The following is a 25,836-nucleotide window of genomic DNA, read 5'->3' as shown; positions in this document are numbered from 1 at the left end:
CTTCTTTCCCAGCGACCGCAGCCGGGCGCGCGATTTACGGACGTGATTCGTTCCTCGAAAAAGCTGATGATCGCAACGCAACGTTTTGCGAACGAACGTAATGTTACCTGTTTCACGATATTGTTTATTTTTCATACAAAAATATTTATTTTGATTTAAATATGTGTGTTGGTTTGTTCATTAAAAGGAGAAAATAAAAAGTTCCACGGTGTTATATAAACGTAAAAATGCAGAAGAATTAAATTATTTAATTAAATATTAAAATATTTTTTTCTTCTTTAATTCAAATTGCGTGGTTTTAACTGCAATAAATGTCTGATAAATCCGAGGCTTTGTTATATTTAATGACTAATTAATAACAAAAATGAAAGTTTAATTAGATTATTAGTGGTTATTGAAATTACAGTACGATATGCAAAATTGCGAAACGACAGGTCGGATTATTAAATTTAAATTAAACAGACAACACAAAGGATCGGACCGTTAAAAATAATTAGATGAAAATCACAGGTAGAAATTTGCATGGCTCGTTAATGTCCGGATATTCGGAGTGTTCGTATAACGGTTGTATCTCGGCCGGAGCATCCCCCGAATCGCCCCACCAGTCGATTCTCGAGTTCGCTCCCTCATCGTTGTTCGATTCGTCACGAGAGAGGAACGTAAGCCGGATGAGTCAGGGGTGTATGCCACACGAGGTATTCACTCTCTCCCCTTTTCTCCCTCTGTCTCTCGGTCTCTCTCTTTTTTTTTTTCTCTCGCATAATCTTCCTCGACGTCGAGCAGACATGCACGGCGCTCGTAAAGTTCCGAGGGAGCACTCGACGACAAAAGGGCGAGGTCCGGGTGTTTCGAAAGACGGACGTGTGTGGGAATTAAGAGCGTGTGGCGAATGACGGATCGCGGCGCCGTGATATGCGATAATCGCGGATGAATTTGCACGCCATCAATTTTTGTGAGGGCGTTCGTAAATGTATAGCTTGCGTTAACAGCCAAATATTGGTCAGCTAAATTTGTGCGCGCGTGAAAATATATATACTAATTATATTGTATATAGAAAATTAATAGCGCAATTATAAATATTGATAGGTATTAATTAATCATGGAAATTGAGTGATACGTCAACCACAGCTGAACGTTCCTGACGTTTCGCGTCATTTTTAGATGTTTGGATAAATTTGAAATAAAAATTTGATAAGATTAGCATCGGGAATTTGAGAAGTTTGGAAAAATGGAAACTCGAAAACGCAAGTTGAAAAAGCTTTATTTTTCAATTAAAGCGTAAACATTCCGCGCAAGCATCTCCGTGTAAGCGCGTGAAGAGTTCTTCGATCAAAATAATAGCTGCATGTCATGTTGCACGCATTCCAATTAACATCACTTTATGTTAGATAACGCCGGGTAAATAATCTCTAGCGGCCACTTAATTTCCATCGCGACTATTTGTCGTCAGAGACGGTCACGAACAATGAACTCGCAACAGACACGTGATTTGTTTTTGGTAAAAATCTTCAGTGGTTAAAAATATGATTACTGATGAATGGCTGTGATTTATTGATAAGAATGGAAGTGTACGAAGGTCGATCGCACCAACAAAGGATAGAGATACGCTTCCGTCTTGCGCGATTACGCAATTTGTACCTTCCTCCTCCTCCTCCTCCTCCACCCACCCTCTCGGCCCATCGCGAAAGGGGCCACCGCAGATGTATAGGGACTTAATGGTTGAAATTTAGAACGGTTTAAGTGGCATATGGTGGCATTTTAATTGACAGTCTGGTTAGGTCATCGCGGCCTGAATCGTCGTAACACATGGGCGAACGGATGGACGACCAGACGAGCCGAGAGATGGAGAGGAGGAGAGACTAAGCACCACGTGGGGAACACTTCATGAGAACCGGAGCGCGCCAGGGCCGTGCAAGTCGCTCGGAAAAAAAACGTCCCTGTCACCGTGTGCCCTTTTTCACGACACTCCGAGCCCGGCCGAAGCCGGCGGTCCCATAATCTCAGACAAATTACGCATATTCTGCATCACGAGAATTTCGCAAAACACTTTTAACTGTGAGAATTTTAGGAAAAAGAATGTTACCTTGTAGACGAAAATAAAATGAATTGTAATAAGTTCAGCACAGCTTTTTGGAAAATGACTTTTTATAGCCAATTATTTCTTACAATACTATAGTTAATTATTAAATGTAAAAGATGACGAAAGGTAAAATTCATCTACATAAATTTCGTATTTGAATTCTTTGCGAGTAATATTTAACGATATCACACTCACCGGCTGCATCCGCACACGCCCAGGAATTTGGAGATAGCAGAGCGATCCGTTTCAGTGATGGCAGTCGTGTATTCGGGCGATTATGAGACACTCGTCATGGCTTATCTCGTCGCGCACTTATATCAGTTTATCTCGGTCGGCCCGACGAGCGATCCCTGCTACACGATGTGAGAAACGAACGGATGCACGGACTGAGTGCGACTGAATGAAGCTGCGGCTCGATTCCCGCAATGTTCTCGGACGTCGAGAGCGACCGAGGGTCGTCGGCGACGACCGAGTGCGAAAGGCGGATGAAGCGCAGAGATCGGAGCGCTATGAGCTGCTGCTCTTCTAGTTCATCTCGCCATGGGGACAGTCACCAGATTCGATTACGTGCCAATCGAGCGTAGTTATGAAAGAAGAAGCCAGTGACAAGCAGATCGAAACTTTTTCAAAGACTTTTCATTTTTAAGTTAGGGGTTGTGCCTGATAAACAAATCTAAAATAAAATTTTCGAAAGTTTACTCTAAGCTTAGATTTTTATTTAAAACCTGCGTGGGATTTAAATTAGAAGTTTATAAATAAATTGAAAGAATTTTATTAAAATGTTGATATTAATCGAAATTAATTTAGGAAAAGATGTGTGAACGCGCGTTCTAGACATGATTTCAAAATATTTAAACTCAATTGATGTTTGAAGCTATTTATCGAAATGTGTAAATAATTATGTAATAAAATATGAAATTTTTTTCGTATGAATGACGTCATCGCTGCATCGCATGTCGTGCAACGTGCAATTACTTGTTTGATGTATGATCGTGGGGGATAAAATAAATTTGAGTCCAGCCCCTTTTATTCGGACGCTTGAGACTTATTTGTGAAACTATCGCAGCTGCCAAATCGATTTTCAGTCGTTCAATCAGATATTATTATTTGTTGCACGCATCAGAACTCGTTTTTACGACCCCACTATTCGTGATATTCGAGAATTTCAGGTTTCTAATCTGTGAAAAAACTCTATGTAATTGGTCTTAATTTTTCAAGCATATTTTATTAACGAAGGATAAGTCTTAATTTTTATCATATTCTAATTTTTATTTATCCCAAAATAATTGTATTCATACATATTTTAATTTGCAGATATAAAAAAAGTTAAGAAATTTGCAAAAAGAAAACAAAGAACAAAAAATGTTATTAACAAATACTGTTAATAACAAATCGTTAATTTTAATGCGCTAGATTACAAGCCGTAATCATTACAGAGATATATAGATTTGCTTCAAGATGTTATCGTGCGTCTCGGCTGTGAGAGGGCAAACCTCATCTCATAAAACATCGCTTTGATCACGACGCGTGCTGAAGATGACCTTTGTGGTGGCAGGAATCTCTTTCTCGAAATTCCAGCCGATGAACTTAATTATTAGCGTGAGTCAGTCGAGTGCGTGGGACGCCTCCTGTCTCGTTCCGCAGCGCTCTTCGTCGATTCGTAAATGTTTGTACGTTTCCTCGCAACTTCGCGGGCCAACAACGCGAGGCGGGGTCAAACGGGGTCGAGCGAGCTGGACTCGTAGCAAACCCATTAGTCACCGGAGAGGAGCTGATTCGTCGCCCCGTCGCTCTCTTTGACGAACCGTCTCGAAACAGGCCGGTCCGGTTTTTCGCGAAAAATTGTTCTTTCGTCGAATGCACATAATAAATGTCACTTCTCTCGCCTCGTCTTTATTTCATTTTTTTTTCTGGAGAAAGTATCGTGCCTCGCGATATGTGGGATTTATTTCGGGGATGAAACCAGAATCTCGCAAAAAAATTCATACGCGCGTGATTCACGCAGAGACTTAATGTTACAGCTCATAAAATAATGATTTCTCGAGGCAAAAGAAAAGAGAGGGAGAGGAAGAAACGGAGAAAATTTCAGAAAGCGCTTTCCAAACACGAAAAAGTTTTTCTACGAAAAATATTCCATTTTTTTTTTTAATCGTTTGTAGTAGATTTTTGGTACCCCTGCAATCAGTCATAGTTATTTTCTCGTTGTTTGTACATGATACCGCTTTTGTTGATGGTAGTATGCCCTCTTGTTCGCGTTTGTTATCTATCTGTTAAAATAAATAACGTATCTTTTGCATACACTCGAAAGTAACCATAACCGGATGCGCAAAATTTTTATTTCATACATTTTTTAGGGATGCAGAGAGTCAAACTCGCAGCGTCAAACTGTCTTCTAAAATTTCTGTCCTGAATTGCGAATTCAAAACAACTAGCGTTTTTCACGGTACACCGGTTACTGCCGCAAACATTTTCTTGTGAAAGCTAATTATGTAAAGCAATTGCAAGAAATGAAAAATCTCGAAAGAATTTTATTAGAGAGATCGCGATATATTTGTTAAAATTCTACTAGAAATATGCTGTCGTGCTTCCTGCAAAAACTTCACACGGATATGCGAGAGTTCATATGAAAATGTCAGAGAAATAAAAAAGAAAGATAGCGAAGCGACACGAAGGGGGAAGGGGGGGGAGGGGGCAAGGGATCAAAATTGCGCGTTTGTGACGCACAGGAAACTTGGGCTTACGAATATGTACTTATTCCTCGTTCTCTTTCTCGGAGAGGAAGAGGATGCAGAGGGAGGAGAGGCGCGGTGAAAGAGTAAGAGAGACCTAGGGCGTAAAGCTCGGACCACGGCGGTCTTTTGTGAGAGGAGGCCTTTTGTCGTAGCGACAAAGCCCGAGGAATATCCATCCTTGAAATGTGGAACAGCTGCCATCGAATGGCCCGGCTACCTTTTTTAGAGTCTCGTGTACACACCGCGCCTGCACACAAACACGCGTGTACCGAGCTTTAGGCTAGAATAAGAGGTGGAAAAGGGTTGATGCTGGAGCGAGAGGGAGGGAAAGATAAAACGGGACGTTGTTTTCGAGTAGACAGATTTCGACTGGGCTCGCCGTGAAACGACTCTCTACACGGCTCCTACATGTTCCCCCATTTTGTACGTCTTTCGTTTCGTTTCCATCACTTCGTGTACGTTCAATAATTTATCGTTTATCGATTATATCAAAGTTTATACCGGCAGTGCCGGTACTATGTCAAGGACCGCGTACCCTCGACACTCGAAAGGATCAGCTGATTCATACGTATCTCATATCTAGCAAATAAACGAGTGCGCGCCAGACGATAAAAATAATAAAATAGCTTTCGACGAATTTAACATTGAGAATTAAAAGATTCCACGCATTTTCGATGGGACGATGGGGGAGCGCGCGATTTTTGATGTACCCCGTATAAATGCAAGCGCTGCGTTTCATCTCGGCGGGCCGACTGCAAAGGGAATATTCAATAAGCTAATCGCGATGCAGTGGCAGACACGATTATAATTCCCACACAAGGCCACGCGCCCCTTTATTATTCATTTATTGGGAGACCGAAGAGACAGATATCAGTCCGTATTTACGATGCGATCGATACGCGGGCGATATACTCTCAAATCTATACGATACCCGCGATACCATACAATATTCCTTACTTGACAAAATCCATTCTTTCACTCTTATCCTTCGCGTTAGAGATATATTTGCTTCGCTGTGCGTTAAATTTCCTAAACATAATAATTTCTTTCCTGTATTATTAATGGTTGAAATATTGATGTGAATAGTGTGAAATGTGAGCTAATGGCGCAATTAATTCAATCAGCGAATATTATACCGCCGTAGGATAATAGCATTTGGGTAATGCGTCGGCTGCAGTTGCACATTGCATTGTTGAAATTGCGTTTAATGGTGCGATTTCGGGCCCGGCTTTCCTTCAGTTCGAAACAAAGTTGTGTCTGGAGAGAGCTGACCTGGCAAATCCCATCATTTATGTACAAATTCGAGTCTGTCGCAAGCTCATTTCCAGATGGCTTTACACGCCAATTAATATTGAATTAAATCAGAATTAGCATAAAGTCAAGGAAGCTATTTGCGGGAAAGTAAGTGTCTCCAAAAGAAATATCTAGACCGGTGCACTTTTTCCGAGATTTCTCGTCGCGTCACACAGTGACGGCGATTATTTTCCGCTCCGTTCGCGAGCTACAGCTCCCGAAGATTGATAGTCGCGGTTACAATTAACGCGAATCCATCCCGGTCGCGAAACGACCTTGAAACGAGATCGTTCAATTTCAGATTAGCGGAGATTCACTTTCAATATCAGCGATACATCAATTCGTACCTGAAATTATCAGAGCGATTCTAGGATTTCGAGCATCGCGGCGCAGCGCACGTAGCGCGAACAACGGCGCGCTGCCTCGCGAAATACGAGCCAACGCGCGGAAATAAGAGCATTCGAGTAATGCCATGATGCAAGGGCCGGTGCATCGCTGAAATAGCGATTAATTCCCCCGGTTTCGGCGGGCAAGAGAGCGCGCGGTTCCAGTTCGCAACAAAGTTCTGAGCCAAAGGGAAGAGGAGGCTTTCTCTCTCTCTCTCTCTCCCCCTCTCTCTCTCTCTCTCTCTCTCACTCTCGCTCTTTCTCTCGCTTCCTCCCTCTTTCTCTCTTCGCAGAGTATGGGCGGCGTCGGAATCCGCCGGCAAGTTCCGAAACCCCGGGATGAAAATGCCTCTCCGCCGGATTAGCCCCCGTTGGCTGGCCGATTGTAGTCCCCGTACCTAATGTAGACTATGCTCGTTGCCGGCTGGCTTCCGGTTCAGAGCCGGCGGAATCAGAAATTAGGGCTCGCGCGCCCCGTGAATAATATTATAATAATCTTTCAATTTTTTTTATTTTTTTCTCTTTACAAAAATTCTTCTAAAACAAGAAAAATATTAACTTTAATAATAACGAAAAATCAAAATTATAAACGTAGAATGCACAATAAAATTGTGTGAAATTTTCACCAACTTAACACGAAACAGTCCGCCATCTTGTGCTGGCGGAAAGAAATTTTCGTTTCAAAATTTTCGTAGCGAATTAGTTTGATCCTCTCAAATTTAGTTAGCATGCAGATGCACCGCGATGACGCAGTCACGTGTCTTCGTCACGCCATCAAGTACGTGACCGTACAATTAATTGACATGCTCAAGTGGACTCAAGTTTAAAAAGTGGGAAACGTATTTAACGGGCCTGACACGTCTAGGTTTTATCTTTCGTTTCCGGTTGTATCTGTGTTTTTCTCTTTCACCTTCTAACAACAAACTATTCGCATCTCTTAATAAAGCTAAAAATGAAGTTAAAAATGAACGAATTGAGCATTTGCGCTTCTGGACCGAAGACTGCTGTCTTGCGTCTCTACTTTCTCCGCCATATGCAAAAAATGTGTTCTCGAGAAAGGTCTGCGTCTCACGCTACGAAAGTTTGGCGGCCGTGTGCGAAACGACCCAGATGAGCAGGAATGTGTCAAGCAGAGGAAATGACAAATTAGCTTCTCCATCCTGCTTTTCCACCTTGTGTTTGCAAACATCGGTTATTCAGGCGCGCGTCTAAGCGCAGCGTTTCACATTCAAATATATATTTTATGTATACGAGTATATTTTTTGCATCTGCGTGGGTGAAAAGTCGTGGCGGAATCAAACAACCAATATCGGCGAAATAAATTTCCGCCTAGAGTAAGTACTAATAGGAGGCTATTCCGCTGAATGGAGAAATGACGTAATTTCCTTTTCCACTTAATACTCACACTCCCGCCGAAATTCCTCGCACCGCCTCGTTAAAATCGTTCTGGCGCATCTCCTCCCACGATCAGTGCAACGAGCGCTTTCTTTCTCACTCATAAAGATCACCTTTTGTAGTGCTATTAGCGTATTATCGCGTTCCGCGCGCGCGCGCGCGTCACCTACATGCCTCACCGGCATTCTTGTCTCCCGTCATTTCGATCTCATAGAAAGGCCGTCTATTAGCGCGATCCTTATTCTACAAACACACGGCGCCTTTGTACGCGGCTAACAACGCGCTTACGGTTCTCAATCATCGTTCTGAATAAGACGCGCGGTACAGCGCTTGTTCAACGGAATTTGTTTACGCGGTGAAACGTCGTTCGTCACTTTGTGTCATCTGTTGTCTAACGCCGACGCTCTCGCGACGTTACATAAATCTCTCCTATCTAGCTAACATCACCATTTAATCGGAGTTTTAATCGCGTCTTTCTTCGCTTTCACGGCTCTCATCGCGAAGATCGCTCAATCCATTTAATAATTGATTCCAGTAAAATAATTTACCTTTTATCTTCTACTTTGATGCCGAAAGATACCGGAAGCCACATATAATTTTGCTATGACTTTTGCAATCTGTTTAATTGATATACAGTGTCCGAGAAATGCGGGCTCAATAATGCAAAGCCGATGGACTGCTGCTCCGGCGCGACCGGTGAATCCTCGGCTAACCGACTCGACCGGTTAACTACTAGGTTAGCGATTTAACCGCCGCGCTGCTAATCACCTATTTGGTTAACCGCGTCGGCCGCGGACGCAACTACAAACGGAGACGCGCGCGGAATTTCGATCGTATACACGCGCGCTCGGCTCGTTCGTTTCATTCGCGGGAGAACGCACGCGGAAGCGCCGAGTTAGGAAGCTGCGGAAGTGGCTCCGCGTTCGTCGGAATGTTCGGCATTCTAATGAGGAAAGCGGCGTTTACCGGCTCCGACTTATGTTTCGTTTGTTGCGTACGCAAGTACGTTGATTGCTGCTATCGCGTTGCCGTGCGTGGGCGGTGGAAAGAACGTACCTTCTTTGAGTTCAAAGGATTAAATGAAATGCGAGCGTAAAACAAATATTCAAGTAAATTCAAGTAAAAATCTTGCTGTATTATTGAATTCGCTAAATGTAAAGCGAAATAAAAAAATAAAAAGCCAGAAAATACATTTCGTAAATCGACGGAAATAAAATATCACAACGTATTCATTATAAATATTGTTTCATTTTCATAGGTTAATTGCGTAAAAATAATTAAAATGCATCAGGAATTATCTTCGTATTGTTCGCAGTAGAGTCTTTAGAACACGCAGTGGTCAGAGTATTCGCGATCGTTGTCTATTACCGGAGAACGTCGAATATTCCACTTATCAAATTACGCTCGCAATTACACTGCGCTTACTTGCGCGAACATCGACCTAATAAACGCGAGTCAATAAACCGGTAGGCAGGCGGTCTCGCGTATCTGAATGAGCGTTATGTCTCACGGTAATTCTGAATTACCGTCTCAGCCCGGCCACGTGATTAACATTACGAAGGTCCGTGGTAACAATTAGAGAAACCTCGAAGAGATCCGCCAGTTTGGGGTGACAACAGATAGAGCACGAGAAAGCAAGAATATGAGAGGGAGAGAGAGAGAGAGTGGAAGGGGGAAGGGGAGAAGGGAAGAGAAGCCACGGCGATTACGTCGCAGCGCGATATTTCACGTCACTTCCGGTTACAAACCTCCTCCGGGCAGGTTATGAGACGCCATTTGGTAGAAGAGAAACCCGCGGACGAGGAGCGACTCCCACCGCCGAGAATTAATTTGAATTGGATTACCATGAATATTGTCGTCGCTCGGTGAGAGGTCGAGCAGACGCAAAGTAAACGTTCCAAAAAATCCACTCTCTTTGGCGATCAACTACACTGCCGGTTATCAATTTGTGAACATTCATGAAAAATTAAATTTTCGACAGAATTTATACGTAGCGCGACACTTTATATATTATATTATGCAAATATTTTTCACACGACATAATATAACAGTAATTTTTCACGCCACTGTGAGTCAACAATCATTACAAAATTATTATTAACTAAAAAATTTTTTTTATTTTATTGTACATTCAAATTAAAGAGAGTGATTATAGTATTAAGCTCCTACCCGAGTCGAAATTTTGTTCCTAATTTCAACTTCTATTTTTTTCACGTTTACGGATTCTGGAGGGTTTTGATAGGTTTTATTTATATAAGAATATGTATGTATTGTATTGTATTCGCTTTTATTTTGTACCTCAAACAGTAAACGAACTGCTTCCCATTATGAGGTTTAAAAGAGGAGTCTCGGTAAAGAGCCAGAGGTTAAATAGGTTCAAGATAGGGTGATGTGACTGCTTAAAGTATCAAATTAGGTGTTAGATTGAACATTAAGGTCGAAAATGGGAGAAAAATTTCGACTCGGGTAATCATGGAAAAATGTAATTTAAAATTATTGTGTGGTAAAAATACCACTACATTATTTTCTTACAAAAAATGAGACAAGATAATATTTTTAGGAATACAAAGTAATCCAAGTTTATGATGTACATTTGTATTCTGTCAAACAAACAGATTGAAAACCGGATGGTTGTGTCCATGAAACTTTTCCGAAGACTAACGATACCTTAGGAATAATAATTCAACGAAGTCAGTGGATTTGATAAAAGAGTATCTATGAACGAGCGTGGTCGAATGCGATACGTTTTTTTTCGACGTCAGTTTCTTCTCGTTAGCGTCGGACAATGCCCATCAAATTCAAAACCAGGACCGAGAAGTCCGTTAGCCCCGCGGCTATCTCTTAACAACTGAGACGGACGCAACTTTCTCGCGGCTTCCGCTTTCGCGGAAAACGCTGTGAATTATTCCAAAGAGACTCATCTCGATACGAGACTTATTGTTGCCGCGACTTTGAATCTATTGTGCGCGGATCTGAAAGTTCGCCAATTTGCGTTTCGGTCCTTAAGTAATTGAGAGAAAACGCCGAAAACGCCGTATACGCAGAATATTTCGTATCGGCGATACTTTAGAGACGGAGGGTCCTTCGTGGAGTTCCTTTGTTAATTAAATAAAATCAAGTGTCTAATTTTATCGATCGTATATTCACATGATATATCTCGTATTCCTACACTCCCCTCTAACAACCATGCGTAATGACTACGACAGTGATGATAATGAATCGCGCGGGGCGGAGGGAAAAATCTCAGCGGCGCTTCGTCGTATTTAATTACTTATATGCGTAGTTAACGTCGCGCGCTCTCACGTCTCTGCGATAATGCAACGCGGGAACGGCCAAACAGCGCCTGACACCTTACGAAAATCAGGAAATCGCGAGCGACGGCTAGAAGTAATATCGCGCCGCGTGATGGCGACAAGTGCAATACAAAGTGTCCCGGAAACTACTGTGCGCGTCATAACTGAATTTTTCAGTAAATTTCGAGTCATATTAAATAAAATAAGAAAAAGACTTAAAAGTTCTTTTTTTTTTTCTTGAAATAATCCATTTTACATTAACAATAGAATTTTTTACCACAGCGGAAAATGAGACAGCTAATTACACTAAAAGAAAATGTACTTAAAATGTACAATTTTTATCCCAAGACATTTAGCTGAAAAAAAATCAGTAGAAAGTATAAAGAACACTTAAAAATTGTAAGATCTGGAAAACGGTGGTTAAAAGAGATCGTTGAATAATTGAGTGCGCGTCTCCACTCGGAAAAGGCATCAAAATGCCTCGGCAATACCGGCAATTTCCTCTCCGCCGCCCTGCGAACGCCCTCTCGTTCTTCACTCTATCTTCATCTAATCACTTTTGCTTTCGTCAACGCGTCGCCGCGGGCTAAACGACAGGCGTTGATGGAACCCGGCGGCTCGGGTGAAGGTCGGAGAAAGAAACGCGATAGGTCTCAAGAGCTAAACTGCGCCAAAAAAAAAGGAATAACAGAGAAGCGGAAGGGACCGAATCCCCTTCCGGCAAACAGAGCGAGAGAGCGAGAGAACGTGGGTAGAAGGCTTCCCGGCACCCTGCGGCGATCGGAAAGTTTCGCGGAAATGCACCCTCGCGAGGAGTTCCTTCAGGATGTTGCGACGCCTCGGGAATTGCGTAAAATAAGGGGGTGGAGGGGGGGGGGGCAAGGGTGCGTCTATTGTGATTGATATGGGGTGCAGTCCCGATTCGGCGCGAATATCTACGGATAAGAAATGTAAAAAAGCCGCGATTCCGTCATTTAGCGCGTTTAAACGACTCAGCAGTCTTTGAATGGGCCGCGATTCAATCGAGCCTCCTCGCGAAAGGTGTACAAAAGTCTCGTTCGCGCGGCTCGTTAGAGTAAAATTCTTGTATACGACCGCCGGAGGTTATCTCTCTCCTCAACGTTCCACGGAATGTCTTTTAAGGGCACGGGTGACAAAGGGCCGCGAACTACGAAACGTCTCGAGAGGCCGCGAACTTAAAGCGACGTAACAATGGCCCCGCATATACTTCTATGTACGAGCCATGTATATAGGGTGACCGTGTTTCTCCGCGAACAAAAGAACGCGTTAGTATCGTGAAGGCCCGCGGTCTTCGTCAACGGGTGGATTTTTCGAAAAAAATAAACGATTTTGATATGCATTTAAAAGAAACATTTTTTTTATCACCCTGTATACATGTGTATGCATAAACGCGCGCGCCTGCGGTCAGACAACGGATATGGCATGCATTGTGAAACTAGAATGAATTAAAGTGAATCTTACGTAACAATTATAAACAGCAGTTCGAAGTCGCTGAAGTGTTAATCGTGACCCTGATTGTGCGCACCTCTGTTAAAAATGCAAAGCCGTGACCCATTTCATTGTTGCAGCAATATGGACTCTGAAACATAGGAAAAAAATAAGCTGAGTTGGATTCGTCGAAAGACGCCGACAGAATAGTGATATAAACTTTGAATATAAAAGTAAAAAGAATTGAATTTTGTACATGCTAAATTTTACAAAGAGGAAACGAAAGAACAAAAAAAGATTATGAGAAAAGATTATGCGATTATCTTGCCAAGAGACGCTGGGTAAAATAAATCGATGATTTTCGATTTTATTTTTTGCAAGATAATATGTATGTATAAAAGCATATAATATGTATAAGGTATGCTATATATCTTTTCCGCGAATATCGATCTCAGTCGCTGTACAAGCTGCTGTCCTCATGCGTCACGTATAACTATGTCGTTAAACTTCGTGCTGTCGTGTCCATGGCGTAACTTGTATCACTAACACGCCTATTGGAAGTTCGGCCAGCTATGAGGAGGTTCGTTAACGAAATTTATTTTGCAACGAATCAACAACAACTCGTGATGGCTCGCGGCTTTTCCAACGCGGGGAGGATTGCGAAACATAATATAAAATTGCAAATTACAGCTGCGAGATAAAAACCGTGGCACTACGCGATGTTTCCCAGATTTATAAAGGAATATTGAATTTTTGATAAATCAACAATGCCACACGCGACGTATTGAATTCAATTTTGCCATTATCATAAATTCGATTTATTATGGTCTATCAATTTGCGAACAAAGTGCCTATATTTACGCGACAGATGACAACATGCGTTGCAGAGAACATTTATTGATTTCCCTACGTATACCACCATGCACATTTGTATTCGATTCAGGCACTCATTACGGTATCGTCTCCACATGCATGCCGGACTGAAACACTCTATCGAATTCGTTAGTTTGAAAAGTATCGACGGCAAATACAAAAACTGAATATCTCGTTAATTCTGCACTTAATACCGAATCGTGTCGAATCGCAATCAGCTAACGAATCATGTTCTTTTACAAAAAAATATATAAGTATATATCTTAATATATAATAATGCTGTGTTAAATATATTACACATCTGATGTGCATTATTTAAACAATTTTAATAATATTTGAATGTATAAAGCTGCGCGCAATACGTATCTCTGATATTTTATCTTGTACTTTTTTTTGCTCATTTCTTTTCGGCACACCCGGTATATTCGCATTCGAAATCCCTCGGCACGCACACACGCGTGGAGATTCCAACCGCTCGTGTGAGACGTAAGAAGCCGTATGTGCATTGAACATTGATTTTAAACGTACACTATTGGCAAGAGCGCGGCAGTAAAAACGTGCGGGATTTACGCGAGCGCGCCGTCTTACTTTTTAATGGAAAAAATCGTAGGAGGCGAGGGAAGGGCGGGCAGGTCGGAAGACGGATGTGGGAAAGATTTCACGACTATCGGGGCTCGATGGACCGACCGATGGAGCTGCTGCCTCGCGCGGACATTGGCGTAGCACGGTTTTTCGTATTTTTCTTCGTGGCCCATTTCGCACGTGTCCCGTTTTACACGAGCGCACAGTGAACTACACTTTTATCTCTTTCACCGGCCAAGTGATTCTTTAACGTCAACGATACCAGGAAGGCACGCGTCAGTTCGTTGCAGCGTTTTAAACGTATTGCACAAGTAATTTTTTTTCAACGCAATTTGAGCCTCTGTGGCTCTCTATAACAAAGTCATAGAGTCAAAATGAAAGCTTTTAATACCACTCTCTTTTAATTTTATGATATATTTTCAGCGAAAATATTCGCTCGCGTAACAACTTACTGCCACGTGATAGCGCGATAAAAATTATTAGCGCAGGAGAAGAACGATGGGTGAAATATTTATTAGCGGATAAAAAAACGACAGAAAATGAACGTATACCCTGCCGGTTTATCTCTTGGCGTATCTATCGGGTAAACGTTCAACCTCGCCACCCCTTACCCCCTCCCCCCCTCACGAAGCGTAATTTAGTTAAAGGGTGTAAGCGCATAACTTTCGTACAACACACCGACTGTATTATTCAAGGCGGCGATAACACGTAGTGGTTAACAAACGACCGTCCGTACCTTCCTGGCAATTTAAGGGGTCAAAAAAATACGCCGCAACCCACGTCGCAACGTTCATATGCTATTTCCGAGGGTACGCTGCCCGTTTCGGATATTTGCGTTTGCAACATTTATAACGGATAGTGGAATTCGGAATTTCGCGAAAGCTTTTCGCAAAGTTGCGCACGGCGATGCATTATTAATTATTTGCGAGTCGATTATTCATGAGCTAATTAATCCGGAAAATTGTTTAAAGCATTCATAAAGATATATTGTTGAAGAGTTTTTTTTGCATCGTTTTGATACTCTTACCGAGAATTAATTTTTTCCTCTATACTTTTTTTTCGCGTGAACAGATATTCATCGAGGAAAGTAGAATTTTCGTTCTTCCAATATGCGCGATATTTTTTACGTCCGACTGTTTAACTTTACATTTACGCAATTGGATTGCACAGTTAAGATAACATAGTCTCTCCGTGAGTGCCGAGTATTCCCGCTTAATTCTACGTGACACGTAACGCCGAAACGACGTACCGCGCATTCTTTGGTTATTTAAGGGGTCAGAGTACATATCTCACCCCCGCGGCACTTCCGCGCGCACTTGCATACGTCACGCTCTTCTACGAAATTATTTTACGCCGGAAGCTCGTAGGTGCTCCTATTTGTGATCATATTATCCTCAAATTACTCTTACCGTGCTCCAGCCGTCATGCTTTGCGACCGCCCGGCTTAATCAAATTTTCGGGTCGTCAGTTTATTCCCTCAACTTCATTCATTCGCCTATCGACGCAGCTCTTTCGGATTATTAAGAGCCTAATGCGTTAATGAATTTATTACCGGAATTAATATTGTGTTATGTGAATCGCTATAATTTTATCAATTATATTTTTACATCATTACAAATTTAAAAAGAAGTAGACCTCGTCTTATTTTCATTATTAACTTCAATTGATTCCTTTTTGAATTTCCTCTTCTTTTCTTTCTATTAAGTTACTCTTTTTTTCTTAAATTATTCTTTCGTCAAACTGATACGAGAATTATGATTGCATACTAACTTTCACATTTGCATTATTTGCGATTTGAATATATTTCAAACTCGGCTCGATGCTTGATGTACTTCTCTTTATTATTTAAGAAGTTAAAGCTTACATCGTGCCTTTGGAACATCACGTGCATACACTACTGCGTAGATATGGTGCTTCCAAGTTATTTTGCGGGATAGGCTCCACATCTCGTTCCTGCGTACATACTATTTCCCCATGTACGAGTTGGGTCCTGAAGCGCTATGGGGAGTCATGCGGACGAGGGACGAGAGTGAGAGAAAGAGGGGCAAAGAAAGACGGAACAAGATGGATGGTGCAGAGAAAGGGGAACCGACAGAAGTATACGGTGTCCCAGAACTTTCTTTAATATTGCTTTCATCCATAGATTCTTCAAGACACTCGAGTGCGGAATTGACGAAATTGACTAAAAAGTTACTAAAGAAATTTTGACAGATTATGATTCGAAAATCAAGTTTTACGGAGTGAGAAAGATGCAGCGTAATAAATATGATATAATAAAATACGAAACCAAGAGTAATTTCAATTTTAACGCACAATTGTGAAAGAGCAAAGATATTTGATTAAAATGTAGAATATCAACGTAATGTCGAAATTCAAGATTGTGATATTTTGCGGACACCCTGTACGCGGGCTGAAAGAGATAGAGAGGGGCACAACTGCCGGTGTGATAGTTGTATGTGGAAGGAAGTACGGATGGACCGACGACGTAATATCGGGAGCCCAAACGGTAATCGATATCACGTATATCTCCACCGATGTATATTCAACCGTCTTCCACGGTTTTCCGAAAGGAACCCCTTAATAAAACTACTTACGAGCCTCGGAGACTCGTCTCTTGGCTCTATCTCCTGGGCCCCCTTTCCCCTTACCCTCTCATCCCTTTCATTCCTATATTACGGAGGGCTAAGAGACTACTGGTGATGAAAATACGCGAAATACGCCATCACGTCGCGCGATTCTATTTATTAACTCCGCCTTGCGCGTCATTCCTTCTCTTCGGCTTGACGACTACTCGTAAAGTGCATTTAATTGTCAGCTAGCTCGACAATATGTATTCTTAAATGATTTATTTAACGCTTAATAATTTCGAGTCATCTTCAATAGTCATTTTTAAAAGTTAAATTCGCAACGCAAGGAAAGCGTGTGAATAATAACAGTTTGAGAGAAAAAGATTTAAAAAAGTCCGCACTCGAAAAAACAAAAGAAAATATTGTGAAATATCAGTCGAGATACAGTTTGGAATGGACGGTGTAATTTTTTAAAAGTAAAGTTGCAGTTTTTTTAGACGAGTTAAATCCACAAGTGCGGCGAATAAAAATCTCAGGAAAAGCTTTTCTACGTGGTATTTTATTTATCTGGAAAAACACAAGAGAATATATATTTTTTCGTAAGTTTCTCATAAATAGTATATGAAGTATACGATTTTCTAAAAATACAGTACCTGCAATCTTTTTTTTTCGTATCAAGCTTGGAATTAAGATCGCTGCAACCTACTTCGAAGAGCACTTCGAGTTTTAGAATCCGTGCCCGACTTAAAGCAGATGGCCGAAAAGTGCCAGTCAATAATGTGACATTTAAGCGGCTTGCCGGTATTTAAGTGCCGTGCGCCAGAAATGAATTCGCGTTCCAGCTAATGCGAGAAGACGCGACACGTTCTCAATTCCGAGATATTTCCGACCGCGTCCTGCGGATCGATCATATCGATACGACCTACATTCAAACGTAGCACAAACAGTATCCCGACACAGTGATCTTAAGATGCAAACATCTGTAATGCGATCAGACCTTATTATTTAAATATTATTCATGGATTGTAGGAATCAAGGAAAATATTTGCACATGCCTGCACATTCTTTTATTAATATCTTGATCCTCAAAATACTATCGGCTTTCGGTTGTCAACGAATAAAACTCGAACAGCAAATTATAACCTTATAAACTTATGCTTCCAAATTTATGAGTTCTATTACAGTGAGTTATATTGTTGACGCACAATTTTCCATGAGAGATCGCGTGACCAGAGCGTGCGAAAGCCGCTCAGGGGGGGGGGGGGGGGGAAAAAAAAAAGAGGAACAAAGGAGGAAGGTGCGAAAACACGGTCGGTGGAAAAGACGACGGATAGAGAAGAGGCGAAGGGGCTTTTTAGCGAGCGCGTATAAATGCATGGAGTTGCGGCGGGCTGCACTTTGCGCGGAATACTATTAATTTCGTATTCATTCCTTCTTTTCGCGCGCCGCGCGTCTCGCGATCGTCTCCACTCGTTAACGCTCGCTCTACGGGGTCGACGGAAAATTTTCAGACTTCCACCGGCGCGTCGCCATTATAATGCGGCATATGTAAATACGATTGCAGAAAAGCGGCGTTTGCAATGGATGGCGTAAAAATGAGAGGAAACGACACGAAGGTGAATATCCGACGCGGCTTAGGCATCCTCTGACGTCGTCTTTGGCCGGCATCGAAGGAGGAACCGAGAGAGGAAATAGATGACCCGGCCTGCCCGGACGAGGCCGGGTATCTCGATTGTATTGAAGCGGAACAGCAGCGGCGCGAAAAGGGTGAGAGCGATGTAAATTTAGCACCGAGCGCTTTCAGCTTACCTCTCGGCCTTAAATATCGGGCTTGAATAAGGGGCGCTTACGATGCAAGAATTTCGATTGAAAAAAATTGTTTCAAACAATATACGTACACAATATTAGAAAAATCCAATATAGTAGAAACTTAAATGTTTTGTAAAAAAAAAAAAAAAAGTTGACGTAAGACCGGAGCCGTAAATTTTCCGAACATCAGCTTGCGTTTGTAAGTCTATTCGCGCCCTGCTGCTTTCAGCCGCATCGATTTCCTCGTAGATTTCGGCGCGGCTGGCGAATGTAATTCGCAATCGTATTCGCACCTCAAAATTGACCGCTTTCCCCCCCGCCCCGCAGCTGCGCAGCTGCCGGAACATCTATTAAAGGACTTCGACTAGCAGAACAGAGCGCGCGCGCCGCAAGACACTATATGGTAATTAGCTGCGGAAACTTGCCGGGCGAATTGTACCACGGCCGCGCGCGGCAAACTATGCCCGCATGCCCCTTGGGTACCAAATACCATCATCAGGGGTGGGCCGGGGGTGGCGGTCGGGTTAGGTTAGATGGTGGCGACATTACTAAAATGTCAGAGAATGTCACCCATCTCATAATCTATGCCCCACGATCCCGGCGCTACCCTCGTTCCTCCCTTTCTCTCTATCCGTTCTCGACCCCCCTCCTCCCTCTCCCCCGCCCCCTCCTCCCGGTCCACTGTCCCTCTTGTGCACCAGTCGAGCTTTCAGCGGCCGCCCCTCGCCCCTTGCCTCGCCGCCCGGTGCCCCTTCTGCCGAGCCAACCCTCCGGCTGCAGCGTCGCCGCCGCATTCTCGCGAGAAATTAATTTGGTCCTATTAAAATGATCACTTCTGGATTTAAGTTACGATCTCCGTCGCCAGCCGCTCTCCTCCGCCTCTCACTGCCTCCTCCTGACTGTCCCAAATTTCGAATGGCAAGGTCTCGCGTCACTTCTCCCCCCCCCCCCCGCGCATTCCCCATTCTCTCTGTAGAAAAATGCGCGTGAGATTTAGTAACAGTGGCGATGACGCGGGGAGGCCAAACTTTGAGCCGAGCTTTTCTTCAAACCGCGGTGAGAATAAGTTTGCTTTTTTCAGGCGGTTTTTTTCTCAACGTTTTCCCAGTTCTTGCGTTTAAAATAAGGCGAGTGCATAGATCAGAAGCAGAAACAGGGAAGAAAACAAGTGTAGAAAATGTAGCTAAAAAGAACGAATGTGGTATAAACTTAAGAGGGTGTGCGAGACAGGAAGCGTGCAGAGGTGATAAAAAAAACCAAGTTTTTAGTCTTTGGCTGTGACGTGACAACGTCTATATGCATATCATTAGCATTAGTAATGTAAATAATTTATAACACGCCGTCCTCAGAAATTGCGTATCTGCGATTGTGAGTTATGTGCGATTAAGTTGAGCGCAAATGCATGGAGATTTTAATTCGGTGATATTAATTCTAAACCAGTTTGCAAACTCAGATAGTCGGTGATTATGCATAGCCGCTGATATTATGCGAATCAAACTCGCGAAAATTGGTCTCATTGTACATAGGCGACGAACGCTTCTCGATTTTGATTTGTGCTAATTCAAATTTAGATTATATCTGAATGGTACGGCGTTGATAGCATTCGAAAATATAAATTAAACAGCTGTGTGCATGGCAAAAATAATTCCCCGCTTAAAAAGAAGGATTAACATTTTTGTAGGTAATATTATTTCCGAAAATTAACAATAGAATTTTGTTACGGATTTACGAATTTTGTAAAGCGGACTCGAAACATTTTAAATATTTTTAAAATATTTTTTGCAGCGTGTTTTTCTCGCATTGCCGGGTGAGCGCGTGCTTGAACGTGATGGCGATGCATACCGGTGCATCACGTTGCATTGCTTCGCAATGCGAGAAACTCATCCGGCGCGTTTTCGCGTTATTGCGCGATTGCGACCAGGCTTGGCTGGTGAATGCGGGACGCGCGGGAAAAAGTGTGTAATTAATTTGAGCCCCGTCTGGGCAAACTCCAATCAAAGTGTACAAATATTAGAAAGCATATCGCGCGCGCAAGCCTGGGTCTCTCCCAACCAATTACCGCTCCCCGACGCGACGATCGCACGCGCGGATAACAAAAATTCCCGCCGTCGATATTATCGCGCGGCGCTTAAGCTTTTTCCTCGGTTGCCACGAAAACTCGCCGGAGGCTTATCCTTTAACATTTCCCGATCTCGTCTGTTTTCTTTTTCACTTGGGATACGTGTCCACGCGACGCCGCGCGTTAAAGCCCTTCCGACCGTTAAAGGGCCAACAAAGTGCATTTAAAGCTGCTGGAAATGCAGCTTGCCGCGAGGTTAATGCGTTAGCCGCGCGCTGTACAAAATTGAAATTTGCGGTGGGCGCGACGGACGTTAGGAAAAAAATTTTTTTTCGAGCGGTTTAATGAAAATTAGGTACACTCGAGCGACGGAATTTTTCCCTGAAATTTTACACCATATTATTTTATACTTATTTAATTGAATTTTCAAATTGAAATATAAAGGAGCAAAAAAAGCCAATACCAGTTCGCGCAAAAACATGTATTGAAATGAAATAAACAAACGTTTCAACCTGTCATCAAGCCTTGTTCGCTGTCAATAATATTTAAACGCAATTCTTTCAAAATACATAAACGCACACAATTTTACAACGTACAATATTAACGGATTATTAGCTAGGCGGCATAAAAGCGGTAATATAGTAAACGAAGTAAAACATTTTGCAATAATGAAATATGTATTGTACAATAGGTCAAGTAATAATAAAGCCCGCCAAACCAGTGAAACAGATGGAAGAGCCAAAAATATACAATAAGACAAGTCGATAATTGAAATAATTTGATTATTATTTTCCTTTATATTTTAATTTGATATTTAATCATCGGAGTCTTTATATATTTTATTGAATTTTGTTCCTCATAATTTTGCAATTTTGAGAGATAATATTTCATATAAAATCTTGAATATAATGTCTGGAATGACATGACCTCATTGTACGGAGCTTAATTTTTTACAAATTATTGATCAGTTAATGTCATCTCATTATGAAGTTACGCGAAGTGGCGTGAAGACGACAGATTTTCAATTTCGGTGTAATTAATTCACCGAAAAATCCGCTTCGTCTAATTAACAAAAAAGAGGCGCGGGGAGGAGGGATGAATCGATAATTCGCGGGTAAAGTGTTAAGCGCGGTCGCGGGATCTCCCGAGGAATCTGCCGCGGCCGATCGAATTAATTAAAATTCGCCATGGCGAGAGATGCTGCACCGCAGTGATCCTCTTTGGAAGAGATATTCCGATGGTAATGATCGTTAATTACAGCATCGACTTGCCGCTTATTAACTCGGTGCCGCGCTTTAATTAGCCGCACGTGCCCTCCTTCGGAGCCCGATCATGGAAACGATCCGGTCTACTCTGAAACTCTGAAAGAGACGTCAGCGTGCCGCCGACTGCGACTGATCGATCGTATCGTGTTGGTTCGCCGTATTGATAAGAGCGTGACGGGACGTTTTCGCAAACGAGAAGCATGCCTGTCTCTGAGGAGATAAAGCCGAACCGCCGGCCGTATGTGCGAGATACGAAGGGAATATCGTCGTTTAACAATTTTGGGATGACGCAGGACATATATATAATGAATAAATTTCGTAAATTCTATTTATATATGTAATATTATTTGGAATCTATTCTTCTAACAAAAATTTTATCCGTTTCTTTCGCACTCCAATTTTCACATTGAATATCTAGACTTGTATCAAGTTCCAAACCACATTTTTGATATAAAATAAGATTCTCTAAAATAATATAATAAATTTTATTGAATAAGATTTCATTCCGAGATAAAATATATCGTACTGAAAATATATCACACTAACTGAAATTGAAATAACGGATGTAATTTAAAAACTTAGAAAAGCGATCAAATATCCTTCACGCGAATGTGCCTGATAAAATCACATTGGCTGGACTTCCGAGATATCGACAGAATTATTTTGACTTAATACTGCAAGATAAAGACAATGCCACAAGTTATGGGAAGAAGCGGGATGTCGCGAATGGAACGGTTATCGTTCTCGCACGGTTTCTCTACTAATATCGTAAAGCCTGGAAAGGCAAGCCTTCAAGAAACCAGGACCCTTCTTCATACATCATCATGAATGACGGAGCATGTAACACGTGACATAGTTTAAAGCGACGTGATGTGATGCAACGGGACGCTAAGTACAGAGAGTCATCGTTCATCATTCGCATAATACGTGTAATATGACGCTGCTATTATCTTCTTTCCCACATTGATCCTGACCATCATTTGGCGAAATGATACAGCACGACGCGAAAATGTCACACGAAATTTCGTTATCTATTTTTCAAGGGTGACAAAGTCACCCTGCGAAAAGTGAGAGAAATAAGATCGAAATGTAAAATAATTTGCGAACATTTTGCAAACATTCAAGGAAAGGAAGGGTGAAATAAATGTGAAGATACCAAGTATTCCTTGTCGAATGTCTTACTATATTATATTTTTATCGTTTCGTTTGTATTACCGACAAAAAAATATTCGAAGACGATAGATGTGAATATTTGCGGAGTGTAATTTTGCAAAACTTGTTTTTTTTTCCTCCTATTTTTCATGGTGTTTAATTAGAAATACTCTGTCTCTAAAAATTTCCAATTAAAAATTGTAACAACCAACCGCGCCTTCCCCCACGCGGAACGGTATCACCGTGTCTGCCAAACAACGCCGTTCGTTTGACCATTGGCCATTCGCCTTTTTCGGAGCTGCAGCATGGCACAGCAACGATCGATCCTCGTCACCATCTGCTTGCAGCCACACTGTTTCAAAGTATCGGCAAACAAACCGGTCATTGATTGCATCGTCCCGAATAATAACGTGGTAATTTGATTTCTTGCGGCGTCGAGATCGCCATTTTTGCGTTGAACAAATCAGAGAGGCAGCCAGTGAGAAATTTGCACGTTGTGACATCACATTTATTCGCGTATACATAAATACATCCCGTTATAACTTTGCTCCGCGTTCTACGTGTTCTACGTGAAATGCCTTTAAAATACAGAATGCGCAGCGCAAATTACGGATTTTTTTCCCCTCGCCCCAGAACGGGAGAAGCGGGAAAAGACGACGAACGCGATAATTATTTGCGCGCGAACGCAGTCACGGCGCATCAATGCAAATTACGGCCATCGCCAGCGACGCTTTATCTCGCACTTATTGAGGACGGCTCTTAATTTCTCTCTTTGTCCCCTCGTCATTCGCGCACAATGGCAGAAAGTTCGAGAAACGCTGTCGTAGACAATGCGGCGAAGGATTCATATTTTCTGATGCACATTGCGCCAACGGGCAGAAAAGAAAGAGGGAAAGTGAGAGAGAAAGAGCGAGATAAAAGGAAGATTGTCGCGTAAGAGAAGGAAAGGGATGAAAGAGAGAGAGAAAGAGAGAGAGAGAAAGAGAGAGAAGGATCAGGAAACCAGCGCAAAGATAAAGGACGTGGGGGGGGGGAGAAAGGAAAGGGATAGGGGGGTGAATACAGGAAAAAGCGGAGGCTGTGAAAGTCGCTTCGGCTGGCGAAACTTCGGAATATGGAGACGCCGGAGCCGATATCGAAGAATCGCGCGGCCGATATAGGGGGAAGGGGGGGGGAGGGAGAGAGAGGTCGGGGTATATGCAAATATTTTTCCAGCACCCACGGAAAACCGAGGCCTCCGTACCCGTCTCGCTTTTCGCGCGTCTCCCCACCTATCATATAGCCGTCCCTTCCTTTCCTTTTCGTCGCTCTTTTTGCTTTCTATCACGCGCTTTTCACGTCGCCTTTTTCCCCTTTCTCTCCCCTCCCCTTTCTCTCGCTGCGTGCGTAAAAAAGAAAAAAATAAATAAATAAAGACGAGAATCGGTAATCGTTGTGCTCTTTTTACATCGGGCAGCGCCTTATTCCCTTCCTCCTTACTTTCTTCTCGCGTCGCGTTTCCGGGTCCGCGTGTTCGTGTGTTATCCATTGTGCATTGTGTATCTTGAATGCGCGACGAACGTGAGCAATGGCGCTGCGATATCTAAGCTCTCTATTTTTCGCGTTCAAAGTAACGACCTAATTTCAGAAATATGTTTATTATATTTAACACAAATAATTCTCTAGAAAGTGCGTTACAGTAATAATAATAATATTTAATATTTTAAACATTATTAAAGTAAGAAATGTTAATTATTAGTACAAGAAGCCTGTAACATATGTTTTTTTTTTTATAAAGAAAATTATTTTTTATTGTATTCTTTTCTAAGTCTTAGAATTCCTATATTTTATTTTACTTGAAAATTAGAGTGCAAAAATGATATCGAGTTAATATGACTATCGCTTTTCTTTTCATTTCTCTTCTCAATAAAGTAATAGTAGTATTTTCACTTTTGTTGAATGCAAAACGGACGCGAATCTTCCGAAGTTTATGTTCAAGCAGTGGAAAAAGAAAGAAAAACATGGAAAACAGAAAACGAGGGCAACGTAAGACAACGGGGTCGGTAGCGGATGCGAAAAAACCCCGGAAATCCTCGGAGAGTGTCGACTGTAGAAAAATGGCTGTTTTACGAACACCGCGAAGTGCCAGAAGTCGTCGACGCAATACAATGAGAAAAAGGACGGAGAGCGAAGAAGAAGTACTTGAAGAAGTGGAAGTATGGAAGTTATCCTGTTGCGTTGGCTAACGCGACCGCACTTGCAGCAGCAGACGGGGCACCTCGGGGATTTCACCGACGTGTTCCAAACACGTTCGCTGGATCAGGTACAATAGCCGGTGGCCGTTAAGGAAAGATCTTGGACGAGAGCAGCGTTATTCGCGGTAATCGACGATGCGTACGTGCCTGCGTTTATAAAATAGCCAATGTTGCGCGCCATTTTTGCCCGACCCTTTTAAAGGGCTTGAAAAAGACGTTCGAATGGTCGAGAATATACATCGAGAGATGGAGAGATCTCTTGTAGAGTGTGTACGTTACATTGTTACATTGTTTGCATATGTAGAGTGATCAGTCATTGATAAACTCGGAATCAATCTTTCTTAAGAAGAATATGATTGATATCTTTCTTCTAAAAACTTTTTTGTTATAAACTTTTTTATTCTAAACTTTTTTAATAATAAATTTCAGGGCTACTAAAAACTGAAATTCTGTTGAGATATAGACGTCAAGATTAAATATATATTTCTCATGTCTGTCTGCGAGAAAATTTAGTTTTGTGAAATTAAATTAAATTTTTATAACAATTGTTAAAGTGCAATGGAAAGATTCTTCTCAGTTTTGCCAATGTGGAGTTTTGAAATAAAAATGTGACAAGTGTGATTTCTTCTACATTTTTTTTGCGAAAGAAAGAACAATATTGAAAAAA

At 42.0% G+C, this 25,836-nt stretch overlaps 1 long non-coding RNA gene across 4 annotated transcripts in view; it reads right to left on the bottom strand.

Annotated features, from left to right (window-relative positions):
- The window catches only part of LOC105677131 (uncharacterized), a 70,868-nt gene that overhangs the window by 34,393 nt on the left and 10,639 nt on the right, over nt 1-25,836 (bottom strand). For 3 of the 4 annotated variants that reach the window (XR_010888136.1, XR_010888139.1, XR_010888138.1), the window contains exon 2: nt 2,276-12,779. This is a non-coding gene — a long non-coding RNA (uncharacterized lncRNA). The remainder of the gene's footprint in view (nt 1-2,275; nt 12,780-25,836) is intronic. The other variant, XR_010888137.1, reaches the window with a different exon arrangement.

This window comes from Linepithema humile, chromosome 1 (genome assembly GCF_040581485.1).
Source record: "Linepithema humile isolate Giens D197 chromosome 1, Lhum_UNIL_v1.0, whole genome shotgun sequence".
NCBI lineage: Eukaryota > Metazoa > Arthropoda > Insecta > Hymenoptera > Formicidae > Linepithema > Linepithema humile.
Note: the sequence above shows the minus strand (reverse complement) of the source record. Positions and strands in the feature narration are given on the sequence as shown.